Raw genomic sequence first — 18025 nt, 5'->3', positions numbered from 1 at the left:
TAACAATGCAACCCCCAAAACCAGAGTGCGACATTGGACATTCTGGTAGAGATCATGGCCCCCAGCTTCATAAACGTTATTTTCAGTGACCATTACTGCCATAGATGGTGGCTATAACTTCAAAGTGATATACACTGAGAATACTGGCATACATCATAGGGGTAGCGCCATGAAATGTTTTACAGTGGCAATGCAGGCATATATCGTGGGTGCAGCTGCACGAAAGTGACTTACAATGGCAATGCTTGCTTACCTTGTGGTCACAGACATGAAATGGTTGTTAAATGCTCCTGTGTACTATTGGTGACATGGCATCTACTGGATTCTTTCGTGCTCCCATAAAGAACCATTGGAGAGTTAAAGGACTTTACATGATTTTCCGCAAACATTGTGCTGTAGTTTTTCACCATTTAAACACATTTACGTATCTTCTAAAGGGTGAGAGGCCCCCTCCCAACTCCACATTACTAAATGCACTCTGGCTATGCTTGGTTGCTTGCCCTAATTCATGAAAGATTTTCTTGGCCTCTAGTATATATATATCTGCCACTGACTATCTCTTACAACACCAGTGATCCTGCAAGAACTGCCCACTCCCCGGAAGCAAAACCTGCCTCTGATAATGTTACTGACTGGATTCAATGCCAGCTGGTATAAGTTTGAAACCTGGCCCTGGTGCCTACCCACCTCTTTCTAAGAGATGTGGAATATTAAATAAATTACTTCCATCTTTCACATAGTGCTGTGTGCGGTGCACCCCTGCAGCAGCATGATCCTGTGCATTGTGGATAATTTGTGTGCCATGGGTCCCTGGCGCGACATGTGCTTCTGCTAGGAGCTTAGGGGCCTCAGCAAGCCTAGCAAGGAGGCCCACTTCGGTTTTATGTTGCACACAATTTGGTAAGTATATTTATTTTGACCCGAAATGTCTTTGAAACTGTTGTAGGCAAGAACAAAAGACTTACCTCTGGTAATGTTCTTTCGACTGAAAGTTCCTTCCACGTAGTCTTCATCATTGATATATTCGTAAGTCTGCTTTCAGCTTATGAAACTTTTCATAGTATCTGGCGTCGTGGCCCTCGATAGCCTCCATCCGGTCCTCAGCTGTGATGTTGAGGCTGGTATAAGTAGCTTGTGCGGGCACATTGCCCCAGTTCTAGTACTTTAATCCCTATGCTCAGCAGTCTTGCAGTTCTGACACTACCCCACCCCAGACGTTGAAAGGTAGGAAGGTGTCCAGTACAGAAATTCGCGCCAAGATAGACGGGTGGAATGGGAGGGCAATGAGGAATACATGGGAGGAATCCCAAACAGAATCTCCAGGATGTTTCGGGGCTCCTTCCTGTTCTGTCCCTGCTCCTGTGGTCAGCGGGCCTCAGGGTTTCATATGTGGTGGGAGGTCTGGAGTTGAATGAGGGCAATTACAGGTGTCCCTCTGGAACCAGATCCCCTCCAGAACCTCTTAGGAGTCCCTCCAGTAGATAGATGAGGCCAGGCTTCCGAGATTGCGGGAAGCAATGTTAGGAGTGGGTAGGATTGCCCTTGCGCAAAAGTGGAAGTCCCAGGGGCCCCAAATAGGGCGGTCTGGAAACAGAAACTAAGTGATATGCATACAAAGGCGAAGCTTACGGCTATCGCTAATGACCAAGTGGAAACGTTAAAAGAAAAGTGGGGTCCATTGATGAGTAAATGGGAATTTGGGTTACAAGGGTCGAGTGGAGATACGGTGGAAGGTGACAAGGGAGTGATGAATGGATCAATTCCTTAGACTTGGAAGGATGGTTGAGGATGGGTGCCAATGCCTGATGCAGAGCGCCATCTAAGGTGTAAGTTACTTACTTGTAACTTGTTGTCCAGCATGGGTCTGGCATGGATTCACATGTTCATGAATATTCCCAGTCAGGCTGGAAATCCTCGGGCAAAGAAAAAAAACAGTCACTTGCAAACTATATCTCTCCTCTAAACCAATAGCTGTCCTCCGGGTCATACTGGCCCATCCAATGACAGTCATCTCCCTAAGCCCCTCTCCTGAGCCATCTTCAGATTTGGAAACAAATGTTGGCAGAGTAAGTCAAGTATCCACAGCGCTTGTGTTGAACGGGCAATAAAGAAGCACAGGGCTGCGGGTGTCTAGGGGGTGTGGGTATACTGCCAATATACTGCCACTGTACAGACAGAACAAATATGGTCCCAGTCACACCACACCGAGAAAGTTGCCAAATAAAGATTGAAGACTTGAGTTTATTTCGGATGGAAAGACAGCCTGACATGTTTCGAGCTTTAAATAGCTCTTCATCTGAGGCTATTATGTCAAATTGTTGAATTGAATAGTTTTTCACATTAGATTTTAAGTGAGAGACAAGATAAAAATCATGGTAACATGAAAGACCACCACAGGGGACAGAATGCCATGGCAAGGTTAAACATAATACAGGAGGAATTGGATATGAACCACATTTCGTATGTCAATAGTTAATCACATTTGCATGAACAATCATAAAATATATATAAGTCCAAATAGTAGCAAACCAACAATATAAAGACGACAAGAAAAGGGAAGGAGAAAAACAAGAAACATTAGTGTCAGTGTAGCTGAACCAGCGCAAGCGTGAACAACTTTTGCCAAGAAAATGTGTAAGGTGAAAATATGAAAATATAAGGTAGGATTTTTACCTTAGCTTGTGAGTACAAAGTATACAATTAGGCAAGCAAGTAGCCAAATAGAAGTTCAACTAAAATCATGTGTTAAAGTAGTAATGTTGCAGCCAAAAAGAAGGGTATTGCGGTAACATCTAGGTTAAAGAAGGAATAGAAAGAGCAAAGCCAAACTTAATAAAAATATGTCAAAACATCCTAATGCAACTCCACCAGTTATACAAGTAAACCGAATCCCAGATACTATATACTGTACACATGCACACCCTGAACATACCATGTGCATAAATAAATAGCCAAGATATCAAGAAACGGTTAAGTATTGTGTGCATGCCGCCACGCAACAGTGCTTTGAAAGTAAATATCATGACCGTGAAGTGCATGCTGTGAAAGACGCTGGCTAAGCGTCAATATATGCATTGGTCTTTGACAAAAGGTATCAGAATCACTTGTGAAAGAACGTGCTAATGCCGACATGTGGCGAATACATTCATAAGCTTCCGAAACAGTCTGGGGGGGGAGAGGGGCATAGAAAAACGTCTTACCTCAACAGAAACAAAGTAACAAAATTTCAGTGCACAACCATACGCTAACCCAGGGAGACATTAAGAAACAAGCAAAGAAACAAGCAAAGGCTTGCAAGAGGAGCATGAGCTAGATCTGGTCATGTTCTAAAGAAATTTGGCACGCAAATAACCACCATATTGGATGAGGAAAATAAAACCGGATTCAATGGGCAAAACCGTATTGGGCCAGCAAAGAGAAAATAAGTCTTATGGACAAGGTCACTGTAAATTGTCATGTAAGAAATCGTAATTGGAAAAATTAGAAATGGAATTGACTATCGAAATAAAAGCAACAGAAGGACACGAGGTGGATTGTAAAGACACGATACTATAAAAATGCACGGGCCCTACAAGGTGATTAGAAAAGCGTGATTCGCCAAAACACACAATCATGAAAGCGGAAATAATGGAAAAAGGAAGAAAATAAAATGAAAATTACTCAGGCCCATCAGACTGGCCGAAGCATAACAAATGGATAACATTCACCCACATGGTATTGGCAAGGGAGGTCAAAGAGCACGCTGTTCACTTACAATTGAGGTCATTATTTGGAAAAAATGAAGTATTTTTGTACAGAATAGATTAAGAATCCAGAATTGGTACATATCAAAATAATGGGCTAAACAGTAGCACAACAATGAGGGAGCCATGTATTACTGCTTGTAACCTTAAATTGGATATTATAAGAATATTGCATTTTCATGGTCTGAGTTAAGGCCATTAAACTGTAGGGTATTTGCAAATAAGTCTGGCCTCCAGTTGTAGTTTCAAAGTCTGGTTGCCACCTCTTGGTGGCAGCAGGACTTTGGCCAGACCTACAAATTGAATGGAATCATTACAATCAAGTTGATGCATCTTTTGCCAGTGATTGCCACCCCCAGGGGTTGTGAACCAGGACCTGAGCTAGTACCTTTGCCCCTTAAGGTGTACCTGTAGACTTTGCCAAAGTCTCTGTGGTGGTGTCACGCCGTGGGGGCAGGGACACTTTCTGCGCTGTTGGACCCACCCTTGTAGGATCAGCGCCCTTAGCTGCCGTGGTAGTAGTATTCATCGACAGAGTTGCTGACAAGGTTTTTGTCTGCGCCGGTTGACCCTATACCACCTTCTCTGTCCACGACTTCTCAGATTTCTCCTGTAGGTTAGCTGGGGTAGAGGACTTTTTTTTTTTTTTTAAGTGGAGCATTATGGTAGGCTGGCAATGGAGGCTGAAGGTTATGCAGACTTGCTTTCTGGACTGCAATCTAGAAGCATACATAAGGAAACCACTTGGAAAGCAGCCTTAGGGGTTGGATGATCAGTAAGTAGTTGTACATTGATTGCAATCAGTTTGTTGGCCTGTTTCATGTGCTCCTGTAGAGGGGTTTGTGTTTTTTGCAATCGTTTGACTAGTTTGTGCTATTCTGGTTGGTTCCTCTTGTATTTCTGTGACTTTCCACCTAGTTCTTGAGCGGCCTGCATCTGAGTGTGGAGTCCTTTGTTTCTGGCCTGTCCCTATCCTCACCCATGCAATCGGTTGGAACAGTCGGGTGTTTCTCTGCCTTTGTTTCTGGCAGCCATTTCCACTTGCCTTCTGGACTTTTTTCCATTTCTCTGCCGCACTTGTGTGACCTCTCCCCTGCCCAGTGTCTACGATTGGCTGTTTCCCTGATGGAGGTAGGCCCTTAAACACACCCCCTAGGGCAGCCCACTGCCCATGCAGCCCCTTTGGTTGAGTGCCCAAAGACAAAGAGCAGCTTCCAAAGAAGCAGCTCTAGACCGCGTTTGCCCATGTCTGCCCGAGAAGCCAGTAGCCAGCCGTCAAACAGCAGCAACTGACAAGAAGAGTTTGGTCTGGGTGGAGAGTACAAAAATCACTGTATTCCAAAGAGACCAGCCTCTCTAAAACCTTCACTGCTGTGTAACAAATGTTCAGTGGTGTTATTCACTGTTGTGTCCCATACTTGTGCGTTCGTCATCTATTCACATTCCTCAAATCTAGGTATTTGCACTTCCGCTGTGCCTCCAATTTAGGAATTCACATTCTGTCCTGGTGAAGATTAGCATTGTCACACCCAGACAACTGTAATACTAGCGTGCGTCACATCTAGACAGAATTGTGAAGATTAGGTCGGACCATAGTGACCAGCAATCACTGTCCCCCATTAAGCTGTCTGACCCCATCATCTCTGTGCCAGATAGCCATACCTCGTATTTAGCCTGATTTCTGTAAGATTGTGTCAGATTGAAAGACCCATTCAGGTATTTTTCTCCCATTATCCAAGTGTCCCAAACCCAGGTACCACTGTACTCCATTGCCTACAAATCTAGGTGCTACTCTAGTTAGTGTCTACTCCTGTAACCCAGTAAGGTCTCCCACCACCCAGCTGTTCCCAAATCCAGGTGCCACTGCATTCATTGTCAACCCCTCCCCTACCCCAAAATCACAATATCCGGATTCTAAAGCGCCTTACTTCCTATTGCAGTACCCTTTGTTAGGCGGGCCCCCTCTGTCGCTAATCTGGTATCGCAAACCACCCACTGCCCTGACCAGGTGCCATAGGGTGGTTAAGTACACACATCTACCACTGTATCCCAGTTGGCGGTGCACCTCTACTCAGACAATCTGATGTACCCGTCACAGAAGACAGACACTATGCCACACTGGACAGAGCAGCACACTGGCGCACTAGTAGGCCTGATGAGACCCACCACAGCCGAACTCAACCACCACCAACACAAACACACAGCCCATAACCCCAACCTGACAACTCACCTATCCCCCTCCTTGCCAGACCAACCAGCCCCCCATGCACACCGACCTGCTAAGCTCAGCACGTAGATCTTGCTCCACTCAATTAAGAGCGGCAAGATGGAGAGAGGGAACAGAGAACCTTGTCCCTAGGAACATACCAGACTGCCCGGTGACCCATATAATACAACCGTCACACACCACCCCCACCACCAACCACTCACCCGCACCAGCTGCTCACACCTTTTCTGAATATAGCACATCCAAATTGCGCTTCCCCGGTCTCAGCGCCAAAAACCCCAAGCTCCACGGCCCCTCCCACTCTCACCCACACCCCTTGTGCTGTCCAAAAGCAAAAGAAAGGCCCGTACCAAGGCCACCTTATGCCCCATCCTAGCACCACCAAGACTGGTCCTAGTCCTATTCCCTTCATCTCCCATTCCTGCTGTTCCACTTTCTCCACACTGCACCTCCCCCATTCACCCTGCTCCGCCCACCTTTGGACCTCCCCTCATTCCAGCCCCCCCTACCACTCACAACCCTACCCGCCCAGCACCTACAAGGACACTGCACCAACTATCCTGCGTACACGCCAGGTCACTCCAAAAATAAATTCCATATCTCAGACCTCACCACAGAAGACAACCCAGACATCCTTTTCATCCGAGAGACCTGGTTTGCTGACGATTACGAGCGCATGTGGCCTTCCCACCCGGCTACAACCTTACTGTCTGGACCAGCTTGCGAAGGGATGGAGGACTTGTGATACTACACAAACACCAACTCCCACTAATAATTAAGGACACCTCAACCAACACCACAGACTACCAATCACTCATGGTAAAACTACAACTCCCACCCTCCACCTCGCACAGCTTCCTACTCATCTACAGACTCCCTGTCTACAACAAAAACGTTGCAGGTACACTTTGTGAAACACTGGCCACCAACCTCAACCTACATCCAACACTTACTATATTAGTGGTGGTCAATATCTGGTTCGACTCGTCCTCAAACCATATGACCCGATCACTCAAACCGACATTACATCTCCACACCCACCCACACGGGAGGTCACAGCCTCAATGCAATCATCACTACACACATCTAACCAGCCTGCCCCCCCCCCCAAATTCCCCATCATGGCCTGAGCACTCAGCAATTTATTTCTCCATACCACTGAGCCAGCGACCAATGCCGCAGGCGACCACCAACCTCCTCTCATTCCACTATGGAATAAAGTCATAATCACCCCAGCAAACTTCCTCTTCAAATCTCTCCCTACATTTTCCCTCCAGGAAGCCCCTCCAGCGATAGGAATCTTCAACCCCTGGCTTTCAAACACCCTTACACCCCTCACTCCAATATAACTGACCTCTCAGAGATCAGGACCCAAACCCAGGTAGTTTACCGCCAACCTCAAATCAATAAAAACCCTCAAGCACTGCCTTGTAACGCAATTTGAGAACCAACCCTACGGGCCGGAAAAAACTGCCCTAGCAAGAACATTCAGAGTAAACAGACTGGAAATAAGAAAAATCAAGAAAACATTCTATGAACAGAATCCTAAATGCTCAAAACTCTAGCAGGGAACTGCATAGAATCATATCCGAATTAAAGTCCCTGGCCTGCTCAAACCACCCCCCACCTGTCTCCCAAGCCCTATGTGACACCCATCATTAGACTTCCACAATGTCGCGATTGCCAGACACTCCTCCATCATTTCTAAATTGAACATATGCCCCCGCCCACAGGCTGACCTTGTCAAACCCCTCCATCCCCCTCAATACAAACCTTTGACTCTTTCACTCACATTTCACACCAGGAGTTCCACTCGCTTATAGTGGAAAGCCGCCATGCAGGCTCCCCCAAGGACACCTGCCCGCCCTCACTCAAACATCCTAGCCTCAACCTGTGCAGGTAGGATTGCATGCTCAATCCTCAACCACGCACATCAGAATCCTTAGCGGAAGCCCTAAAAACCACCTACATCAAACCCATCCTCAAAAAAAACAACACTCGACCCGCTCCTCCCTCAGAACTACCAGCCAATCTCCAACACACGCTTCATGGCCAAACACATGAACCGCACAGCATACATGCCGCTTGGTCTATTCACTGAAGCCAACAAACTCCTAGACCCTTTGCAATCGGGCTTCAGGCTGCAAAGAGGAACAAAATCCTCCCTAGTCTATCTGGGACAACCTTAAACTAACAGCTGACTCAGAAGGCTGCGCTGCACTCATCCTCCTTGACCTCTCTGCAAGCCTTCGATACCATCGATCACAGTATCCTACTAGACAGACTACTAACACTATGAATCACAAACACAGCCATCTCATGGATCGCCTCTTTCATCTCAAATCGCTCACACATCATGCACATCCACCTCACGGCCAGCAAGAAAGGGGGTCCCACAAGGAGCATCCCAATCTCCTTTAATCTTCAACCTCTACCTACAACCCCTACCCGCAATCATCCGCTCCCACAATCTTACTTGCTACAACTACGAAGACACCCAGATCCATCCTTAAAATTCCCAAAATCTCCAGGCTCCAACAATCTGGACCGCTCATGATTCTCCGATATTGACCACTTGACAACCGACCATCTCATCCTCAACCCTGGGAAAACAAATCCTAGTCTGCGGGAAAACAGCGCTCCTCCCCGAACCGATTCAGTGGCCTAGGACCGACACCAGCAACTACAAACTTGGTAAAAAAACTTTGGATGCACATTGGACAAGGGCCTATCCCTCGCCCAACACACCACCTCCGTATCTAAAACCGGTTTCTTCCATCTATGGATTTTCAGGGGAATTTTCCTTTACCTCACCTATCTTCACCCCTTTCTCTGCCATCAACTCCATCATCCTGTCCCACTTAAACTACGCAAACTGCCTCTATATCTAGGTGCACCAGCGTTTCAACTAAGGAAACTGCAAAGACGCCAAAACACTGCAGCACACCTGCTCATTAATCTACTTCCCAGAGAACACATCAGCCCTACACTAAAGTTCCTCCATTGGCTCCAGATTGGTCAATGCACTATTTTTAAAGGCATATCACCCAACAGGCCACCCACACCACCAGTCCAGAATTTCTTCAGGAGAAATTCCTGCGCTATCAGCCCTAGGGAGTCTCAGATCTCTCACAGCACATCACCTAGTGGTCCCACTTCACAATTCCAGGCTGGGCAGATCCTCGTTCTCCATCCAAGCACCGATCATCTGGAACTCCCTACCCCTACACATTTGCAATACTGAAAATAACCTGAAATTCAGAAAGGCCCTTGAAACGTGGTTTTTCCCCAACATTCTCTTGAACCCCCTCCCCCTCAAAACTATGTCGCTGAACCCAAACACAACATGCCTATCTACCAATGACTTCAATTTGCAATATAATTTTCTGCAAAGATTATCTCAATCGACATGTTTATCGAAAGCACAAGGAGGAGATAAGGGTTCAGTTTCCCTTAGTAATTTTTATGAACACTTGCCTTCAAATTTGGCAAACATATTAAAGATCAAACGAAACAGAAAGAAAGACAATTTTCAGACACACTATTCAAGTTATTTGTACATGGTCCTAGAATTGTTATTGCATGCACATAAGAGCAGGGCAATCTTTTTCAGCAATTATATTTACATAGGTCATGCAACGGTGAATAGTAAACCAGAGTTAGGTTTTTACACAGAACATCTTGGTAGTTGTTTCCAAGGTGTGTTACGTTCTTGAGGGAGGTGCCCTTATCTTGAAGGAGGAACCCTTATCTCCTCTTGTGCTTTGACCTTAGTTAAATAAATAAGCTAAATGTCAACCTTGAGATCCTTCTTTTTGTATTTACACCTCGGCTAATCATGAATATACAATGTCTTTGATATTCAACATGTCGATTGAGATAATCTTTGCAGAAAATTATATTGCAAATTGAAATATATGTGGCAGGACGCCACCATTTTGTTTCAAAAGTTTGTAGCTCTAAAAGTCCTACCACTCCTCCTGAGCAGTCCCTTCCGTTACCTATCTACCAATTACAGCACAGATTGCGGCAGCGTTCGCAGTGGCTCACCATGACAAAATATTGCCCCCTGCATGCACAACACTCCTACCCATCAATACTGAAGGGATGCCGGCAGCATGCACTGAGGCACACCGCAATGAACCTTGCTCCTCCGAAGAAAAATACTTCTACCCACTAAATCTCATGAATGGCGGCAGTTTTCGCAAAGGCACTCCACAACAAGCTTTCAACCTCACATTTGTCCTTCTCCCCCTATCGTCGTGCTCGTCCCCGACGCCCTCCCCCCTCCGGGAATCTCCCCACTGCTGAGACTTCGCTCCAAAGAGACCACGAATCACAAGACCATGCCGTCCACATTGGACAAAGAAAATAAACTCTGCAGCCGAACTACATCAAAGCATACGATACGTATAACGTACACCATGTCTGTGGACACAGGCTGCAGGCACAGCCATCTATCCAGAATGCAGCTACGGCTATGCCATACCGGTCTGGCAGCACACATAGCCCATCCACACTGAAACCCCTGATGTACCTCAACCCCTCTGCCACTAGCATACGACTACCAACAAAAATAAAATTCGGTATAGCTGGGCACACATCGAATCTTCAGCAATAGCACTACCCTAATCCAGCAAAGGTGCCCACCCATGTGCCTGACCTCTGAGCTGCTTACTAGCCAGACACCTAAGTCCCAAGCCAGCGAAAATGCACACAAGCATCTCTTAATCTGAACTCTTAGAACCTCCTAAACATTGACTGCAGTCACAGAAGGCGTTCTAACCACAAAGCGCATTCAGGCCACACAAATGGGGAAAGAGCGCTATATAAATAAGGAATGCAATGCAGATCGCACCTCATCTACCTTGGGACCCGCTTCTGCAGCGTACCCGGTGGACTAGGACTTGCCGATCTTGGTCTGATCTTGTGTTCCCACGGAGGAAGAGCCCTCAAAGGACTTCGAAAGACCGCTCCTTGGACCGGCCGGTCCTGGACGAGGCATGACCCTGCTCGGAGTACGGGTCTGAGGTCTTGGTGTTAAGTCATGCCACCAGCCTACTATGAATGTCATTTGTCGTTTTCTTACAGAAACCGAGGCATATCTCGCATTTCACCTCCTTATGGTCCGGTTGTAGACAGAGGCATTGTAGGTGCTTGTCCTCCACAAACCCATTACGTAGCCCAGATTAGGTGCAGGGCCTGAAGAGGGACCTTCCCTCCTCCGTCATCGGAGGGCACGAAGTAGGCCCCAAGATGGCCTTCGAGAATGTTTGATGAATCCTAACAGTTGAGGGGCGTGGAAAAAAGTTACTTTACTCTTAGAAAAACATGAAAAAACAAATGAATGGCTCAGAGAGCAACTCTAGGACTCCCAACACAGAAGTGTGCTGTACAAATCTGAAGATGGCTGACAGGGGAGGGGCTTAGGGAGATGACGGTCACTGGATGTGGCAGTGATTGGTTTATAGGAATTTCCTTTAGAAGGACAGTGTCAAAGTGAACGTTTCCTTTACCGAGGATTCCCAGACTGACTGGGAATATTCATAAGCATGTGAATCCATGTCAGACCCCATACTGGAGAAAGTAGTTATAGCCCTGAATATGAAGAGATGGCTCACACCTGGACAATTTGATACAGATTGTTATGTTTTCTTTAATGAGTTCGTCTTTCTGCTGTAGAAGTGGGCATTTCCTGAGCTTTAAGAGGTGCGGGGGGTGCTTTCAGTTAAGGTTGTTTTGACCTGAATTATATATGCTTTCACTGAAATTTGACTGAAAATAAAAAAGGTAAGTTAAAAAAGGTAGTTTAACAGACACTGCAGGATGATGTAAACGCTATTAGAAAAATAGTCTTAAAACATTCTGACTGGTCAAGAATGTAAGGGTTCAAAGGGTGCTCACATTAGATATGTTAACACCAAATTCAAGTCCCATACCGGTACAAGAAATGGAACTAGGGCAGAGATGTTACGTTAGTCTGAATTACTGCAGGGACTTAGTAATAGGAACCCTAATCTGACAAAGGGTTAGAAATGGAAAGCTTAGGCATAGACAGAGGTTAAGATTATCGTGGAAACAGAGCAGTAAGATGAAGCACAAGTAGGAAAAAGACCACAAAAAAAACCACACAATGCAAGTGTGTCCGACCCATACTGCGAGGAGAAAAAGGACTGAAGGGCAATGCTCAGGAAGGCAATGTTACAGCCACGTGCATAAAAATAAAAAGGTGCAAGTTACTTACCTGTAACTATTGTTTTCCAAAACAATTTCTCCTCTAAATCAATCGCTGTCCTCTGGGTAATACTGCCCCCATCCAATGATAGTACTCTCCCTAAGCCCCGCCTCTGGCAGACATCTTCAGATTTGGTATGCACGTAAAGTGAAAGTATGTCCAAGAAGAGCCGCAGATTGGTTGGGAGGGTTCACATGTGAATCCATGCCAGACCCATGCTGGTGAACAATAGTTCCAGGTAAGTAACTTACACCTTCTCCAGCATGGGGTCTGGCATGGATTCACATGCTCATGAGTAACAAATACACAGCAGTACAGAATTACACAACCACGGGAGGTGGCAAAGCTCAAGCGAACAGGTGGTGTAGCACTGCCTGGCCGACTCTGGACTATCCTCTGGCATCCTTGATGCACTAGAAATTCGTTAAGGTATGCATGGACCTCCACGTTGCAACCCTGCAGATGTCGAGCAGGGACACAGCAGAAAGGAAAGCAGTCGTAGGATTGATCGCTCTGGTGGAGTGGGCGCTCGGATGGCTAGGCAGAGGCTGGTTCGCCAGCAGTTGACATTGCATAATGCAGCCCCAGAGCGATATTGAGATGGAAGCCTTGGACAAGGCCTTACCATGCTTCACAAGTCCCAAGTTTAAACATTTGAAAAGTCTTCCGAAAACTCTTGGTACGTGCCATGTAGAACTTCAAGGCATGAGCAACGCCCAGCGAATGCAAGGCCCTCTTCGCCGCCGAAGGGTTTGGGAAGAAAACAGGAAACACCAAAGCCTCGTAGAGGTGCAATTCCAACAGGGCGGGTACGCATTACCACCCTTGATTCATGGAAAGTCAGATATGGCTGCTTGCAGGTTGGGGCCTGGATCTCAGCCACACATCTGGCTGAGGAAATTGCCACAAGAAATGCAGTCTTCCACGAGAGACTTGTGTGGGGCTTGATGCATCGGTTCGAAAGATGCCCCCATGAGTCTTGTCAGGACCACGTTGAGTTCCCAAACTGGGGCAGGCACCTTTACCGGAGGGACATTTTGAAGAGTCCCCTGAGAAACTACTTGACTAGTCTGTGGGCCCACAGCGAGGATCTTATCAGAGATCTGGGGCAGCGTGAGAAGTGTACCTGGATGGATGTGTGAGCCAGCCCAGCTTTTGCCAAGGAAAGCAAGTTTGCAAGAATCTGTGGGGCCGTGACCCTCAGAGAGGTAATCTTCTGCGATCGGCACCACGTAGCAAAACACTTCCACTTATGGCCGTAGGACTTCAGTCGACAACCCTGTCTTTGGGGAGGACCTCCCTATAGTCCACTGGCATAACCTCCAGACTCTAAGGCTGGAGGAGCCATGCCTTCAGGTTCAGAGATCCTGGGTGGTGATTAAGGATTGCGCCTCCCTCCCTGGTGAGCAACTTGACTGAAGGCGACAGACAGGCTGAGTAGGTCCGGATACCAAATCTGCCTCGGCCACACCATGGCGGTGAGTATCATCTTCCACCAAAACTGCCGAGTGTGTTGATCACACGTAGCAGGAGGGGAAATGGAGGTGCAGAGGGAGCATACAATAGCTGACCCACATCCCCCATGCTCCTTGGTTGGTAGAATCTGCTGGCAAGCTTCTGGAATTTTGAGTTTGCCGCTGTGGCAAAAAGATCAGAGGTCTGTCCCATTTAACGAATAGACTGTCCACCTGATCCTGACTAAGTTACCACGTGTGGCAGAAGCGCAGCTCCCTGCTGAGGGAGTCCATGATTGTGTTTCCACGATTGTGTTTTTTTTTTTAAACTCTTTCTATTGTTCAACGGTGGTCTCAACAGTTACAGCAACATACCCCATCAAGAAACACCAGTCGATAGGCAAAGAAAACATTTACGTTCAACATTATATGGACATTTCATCATCTGAGAGCAACTCACACAGATAGATTCGGAAGGGGCCCCATATGTCTTTTGGTCGGCTTGCCCCTGGCAAAGTCAAAACAAATTGTTCCTCACATTCATTAATGTATGTAAGTTCGCGGAGGAAAGTGGTCACATTTGGTGGCACAGGCATCGTTCTCGACGCCTGCCTGGTGGAACGGGACAAGAAACATCCCCTGTCAGATGACCCAATGCCACAAGTCCTGGGCTTCCTGAGAGGGCTGGGGATCTAGTGTACCCTTGCTTCCCAATGTAGAACATGGTTGTGGTGTTGTCCATGAAGATCCTCACCACCTTGCCTCGCAGACTGCAGGAAAGACTTGAAGGCCCAGAACACTGCCTGTAACTCCAGGATGTTTATGTGCAGATCGTACTCCTCCAGAAGCCACAGACCTCTGGCGTGTAGAGGTCCGGTGTGAGTTCCAGAGAGGCGTCCATGGTGACGGTCTCCTAGATGGCGGGACTTGAAATCCCATCCCCTGGGAAATTTGGGGGCATACCCACCACCACCATCGCCTACTGCCATTCCTCGTTGAGGGGTATCTTGTCCACAAAATTCCCCAGACACCTGTATCCAACGTGCATCCAAGAATTCCTGTAGAGGTTGCATCTGAAACCTGCATAGACGGACGAAGTACACCCAGGACGACAGCTGCTGTTCCTTCTCTTGAATGGCTGCTAGCATCTCCTCTGATGGGACTGCCAGGAAAGCCACTGTCAAGTCTGGTGCCGAGAACAGCGTTTTCTGTGATGGCGTTAAGCAGGATTTTGGATAGTTTGCAAAGAACCTCAGCTCCGTCAGTAGCCGGATGGTCTCCTTCATGTGCTAGTCAGCCATTTCTTGGGAGCGGGCTCGTATCAGCCAAATCGTCCAGGTATGGCTATATGTGCACGCCCTGCACCAGGGACAGGCATTTTGTGAACACCCTTGGGGCAAACTTTAAGATGAAAGGTAAGGCTTAGAACTGGTAACGTTGGCCATGTACCACGAGCCGTAGGAACTTCTGATTCCTGTGGATGGGGACATGGAAGTACGCATCCTCTAGGTCCAACGACAACAAGAAATCCCCTTCCTCCAGTTGGCCGAGCATGTGTTGCAACACTACCATCCTGAATGTTTGCGATTTCAAGTAATTGTTTAGACGACATAGTTCCAGGATGGGTCTCCAAACCTCCACTCACCACCCCCAGTTTTCTTTCGGACCACTGGGGAACCACCGCTATCAACCCTTTCCGCAACATAGCTCCCTTCTTCCAGGAGCGGAGGGATGTACTGCTCATGATGGGGAACCAGAGGAATACGAGGGCACCTATGGTGGAACTCCAAGGTGTCCCTGGGCGAGAGTATCGAGCACACATCAGTCGGTGGTGGTGATCTTCCACTCGCTGACTAACCTCGTCAGGCGGCTTCCCACTGGGGTGCACGAGTGGGAGCCCCGACATCTTGGCCGGTTCAGCCTTGCTTGGGTACCAGCGCCTGTGGGCGACAGAGACGCTGACCTCTGCTACTGTAGGCTCTGGAAGTGACCCCTGTAGGCTTCCTGCGTGCATGATGGGGAAGTTGCCTGTATGACATGGAGGATCCCTTGGATGATCTGCTCAATTTTCCCCTAGGAGTGAAAAGATGAGCGATGCTGCCGCAGAGTGCCATGGGAAAGTGCGGTCTCTGTGTCAGTCTTTATGGCTTGTAGGGAATAGTTGACCACCTTCCAGAAAAGATTCTCGCTGTCATATGGCATGTCCAGCACTTCCACATGAACGTCCTGGCAAAGGTTTGTGGGCATCAAACATACCTGCTGAAGGCAAACTGTTTACAACATGTCGGAAGCCTGTGTCGGTGATGCCCACTGCCACCGTAAAGACATGATCCGATGCCACCCCCCTTCCTGAAAGAGGGCAAGAGCCTCAGTTTTCTTGTCAGGGAGGAATTCCAGGCTATGGCCCAGCCTGTACCAAATCTCCAGGCCGTATAGGGACAAGATAGCGGTCGCATCAGCTGCCTTGATCTCATGGATGCAGAGAGGCAGATGACTTCTCCCACGACGTCCATCTTCACCTCGTCGTCCTGGGGGGAGGAAAAATATATATATTTTTTTTTAATTTAAAATCGATGTGTAAACCGGGTTGGCCGAACGTTCTCGTTTGGAGCTGTGCATGGGTTCTTCATGAGGGTTAAGCCTTCCTCCCAAATGCCAAATGGCGTCCAAAAGGATACCGTCATGATGGTCTTCCTCTTGGACTCTTGTCGCAGATATAGGAAGCCCCCCTTCTTGGTTTCCTCAGGCACCAGCTGGAACAGCCCGGAGGCCCTGTAGATCGAGTGGAATGATCCCACCACGTCTGGTGGAGAGCCTCTGAAGGGGGGGGGGGTCCAGGTGCAGTGATTCGTCATCTGCAGGGACAAAGTCCTCATCTTTGTCAGTTTCCGTGGCCGTGCCAGTGTGTCCCCGCTGGTGTAGTCTGGTCCAGATGTGGTAGAGCAGGTTGATGCAGCGAACAACGCTTCATTTTATGCAGAGGCTGGATAGGTGCCTGCGGTACAAAAGGCGTTGGTGCAGGGGCAACCTTAGCAGGACCTCCGTCACTAGGGTGAGGAGAGTTGACAGGATGTCCAGGGATATGTCCCTCGGCTGTAGAGGGAATGAAGACTCAGGCCTGTGCTGCCGGCATCTCGTGGACTGTATGGACAGATGCTTGATAGTAGTCTGTGGATGAGATGTCCATTGGCTGAACGCAAGTCTTGATGGGTTGCTTTCGGTCCTCATCCATACCCCCACCTTTTCGCACCCGAGTCCCCCCCCTCCAACCCCCATGCAGGGGTGCGCATGCAGCCTTTGCCGCTGCCTTGGCAGCGGTGTCTCACCTGGGAGGCAGGGAAACTCTGCAATGTAGGGACCAACCTCGTAAGGAACAAGTTACTTACCTGTAACTGTTGTTCTCCAGCATGGGTCTGGCATGGATTCACATGCTCATGAATATTCCCCGTCGTCAGGCTGGAATCCTCGGTAAAGAAAAAACCAGTATCAGTTTCGTTTCTGATCTGTCTTTCGTAGTAGTAACCAATCACTGGTCTCTGCGTCATACTGACCACAGCCAATGACTGCCCTCTACCTAAGCACCGCCTCTGGCAGCCATCTTCAGATTTGGAAGCACGTGAAGTGGCAGTATGACCAAGTGAAGAGCCGCAGAGGGGTAGGCGGGCGGGTTTGCATGTGAATCCATGCCAGACCCATGCTGCAGAACAACAGTTACAGGTAAGTAACTTGTTCCTTCTCCAGCATGGGGTCTGGCATGGATTCACATGCTCATGAATAAAGAATACATAGCAGTACACACATGCACAACCACGGGAGGTGGCAAAGGCTCAACATTAAGCATTACATCAAACTCAACATTAAGCATCTTACCTCCTCACCAGGCTCACCTCAGGCGAACAGGTTGCGCAGCACTGCTTGGCCGACCCTGGACTCCTCCCTGGAATCCCAATCGACGCAGTAGAATTTCGTGAAGGTGTGCGTCGACCTCCACGTAGCAGCCCTGCATATGTCCAGCAGGGGCACACCAGAAAGGAACGCCGTGGTAGCTGCGATCGCTCTGGTGGAATGGGCTCTCGGACGGCCAGGCAGCGGTCGGTTTGCCAACCGATGACAGTACATGATACAGCCGGAGAGCCATCTGGAAATGGAAGCCTTCGAGAGAGCCTTCCCCTGATTGACAGGTCCAAAATTCACAAAGAGTTGTGACGTCTTCGGAAAACACTTCGTGCGGTCCACGTAGAACTTCAGCGCTCTAGCCACATCCAGCGAGTGCAAAGTCCTCTCAGCCGGCGACGAAGGCGACGGGAAGAACACAGGCAACACCAAGGGTTCGTTGAGATGGAAGTCCGACGGTACCTTAGGCATG

General features: G+C 48.1%; 1 protein-coding gene across 2 annotated transcripts in view; it reads right to left on the bottom strand.

Moving 5' to 3' along the window:
• LOC138569886 (guanine nucleotide-binding protein subunit alpha-11) overlaps positions 1-18025 on the bottom strand; it is a 756289-nt gene that overhangs the window by 298076 nt on the left and 440188 nt on the right. The window lies entirely within an intron of this gene.

The sequence above is a fragment of the Ambystoma mexicanum genome, chromosome 1p, assembly GCF_040938575.1.
Source record: "Ambystoma mexicanum isolate Mex_15411 chromosome 1p, UKY_AmexF1_1, whole genome shotgun sequence".
NCBI classification, from domain to species: Eukaryota; Metazoa; Chordata; class Amphibia; order Caudata; family Ambystomatidae; genus Ambystoma; species Ambystoma mexicanum.
Note: the sequence above shows the minus strand (reverse complement) of the source record. Positions and strands in the feature narration are given on the sequence as shown.